Below are 1,930 nucleotides of genomic sequence, written 5' to 3' on the forward strand. Positions count from 1 at the left end.
AACGAAACCCCGCTCTCTGTTGAGCAGAAGTGCTGCACTTTACATCTTCGCAGCCCTTATCTTCTCCAGGCTCTGTCGTCTTTCCTCTCTTCTCCAAGCTGAATGGATTAAACCTTTTTCTCCCTTATTTTTTCCTTCCCCCCCCCCCCCTTTTTTTCTTTTTAAGTGGAATTGCTGTATGTTTTGGATCAAAGACTTCAGAGGATCCACTGCATTTGGATCCCGCACCTCCCGTTGCTCTGAAGGGTGCAAACACAATTGGGCGGCCTCGGCTGTTCCCAGGCTGTGGGAGTTGGAAGTGGAAATCCTGATATGAACGTACAAGAACGCTAAAACGAGTTTACATTGCGGGGAACGCTTGTGGGAAATTCAAAATGCAACCAGAACCAGCAAACCTCCTAGCTTTGCTATTCTGACATGCTGAAAACACCCTCCATTTCTCTTAGGTGAGCTGGAAGTCAGAGGGCAGAAGCAAATTGCCACCTGACTGCATGCTCTTTTTGCTCCTTCAAAACCTTTTTGCTCCCTCTTGGCTTGGATCGTTTGGTCAGAGGTCTCACCTGCCCCAAAAGATGGCAAGTTTCCCTGCTAAAAGGACTCTGTTAAGATTTATTTATTTTTAATTGCAATTTTTAAATCCTGGTTTGTACTTTTTTATTTCTTCCTCTTTGCTTTGCTTTTCTATCGGGCTTACCAAACTTTCCTCTTCTTCTCTTCTGATCCTGCTGCTGTCTCTGCAGACATGTAGCTGCGGGCCACGGCTGTGCTGCTGCTTGGCTCTTATAGGGAGCCCTGCGCCAGGCTTTGCACTTCGTGCACGTGCCCTTCTCTCACCGAAAGTTTTGCTCTCTCAGTTTTGTTCTCTGACGTGCAAGGATGGGTGGAAGGATCAGAACTTTGGGTGGCGGAACGGAGAAGCTGGCTGCATGCAAAGTCCTGTCAGAATGTTTTGACACCAGTGACAAGGTAAACAAGCCGCTTCCATTTTTACCCCGAGTCCCGAAGCTGGCGCGATCTCCTGTGCCACTTGTAACAATGAGAGATAATTTCAGCCCAGAGCATTTTTTTCGAGCCGACGGTTCCTTTCTTCTGGTTCCTTTCACATGAGTTAGTTAGCTCTCTGGCACCGCAAACTGTTGTGCGTGGGCTGTGAACGTGGCAAGGAGACGTGTATATATAGTTTTCAGCTAGTTAAGGTTAATCCAATGAACTCTCCAAACGGTGACATTTCTGAAAATCCTGCTTGAACCGGAGCCCGATCTTTGGACCCGAAGCACGTGGCGTTCGTTTTTCCTTTTGCGTTGGCTCTCCTTTGTCGAAATGACTGAGAGCGCCGGGCTGACAGCGCCTAAGAGCGCTGTTCCCTTTCGGCTGCAGGATTCCCTGCGCCGGGGCGGGACAGCCCTGCGGGTGCGCGCGGGGCTCAGGGCGATGCCGTCTCCCCGCTGTCGCGCTGTCTGTGCCGGCTGGTTGCTCTGGGTCTGGTTTGCGAGCTGCTTTCCGCCCGCCTTCCCCTCTTTGTTACTCTTCGGAGGATTTGGGTTCCTGCCGGAACTGTTAAAGCGGTACCCACAGGCCGGGCGCTGAGCCCGCGGGGCAGCGCAGCGCATCTCAGTGCTCGCACAGCGCCAGGGCTGCGAGCACCGCAGGGCCACGCGTCGCTTGGAGCTGCTGCAAGTCGGAGCGGTGTGGATATCGCGCAGAAGTAGATGCCAAATGTCAGTTGTTAGCCATCCCGAGAGTTACTCTACTAACAGCACGCGGGATATTTTATTGCAGTGGGGACGGCGGTGCTGGGGAAGCGCAATGGAAAGGTGCGGGCTTTACCCGCCACACGGAGGATTCTGCGGCCGCCGGTGAAGGCGCGGAGACGGGAGCGGGGCCGGGCGAGAGGAACCGGCGTTGCGTACAGCTCCTCCCGACCCGCCGC

This window comes from Meleagris gallopavo, chromosome 15, assembly GCF_000146605.3.
Source record: "Meleagris gallopavo isolate NT-WF06-2002-E0010 breed Aviagen turkey brand Nicholas breeding stock chromosome 15, Turkey_5.1, whole genome shotgun sequence".
NCBI classification, from domain to species: Eukaryota; Metazoa; Chordata; class Aves; order Galliformes; family Phasianidae; genus Meleagris; species Meleagris gallopavo.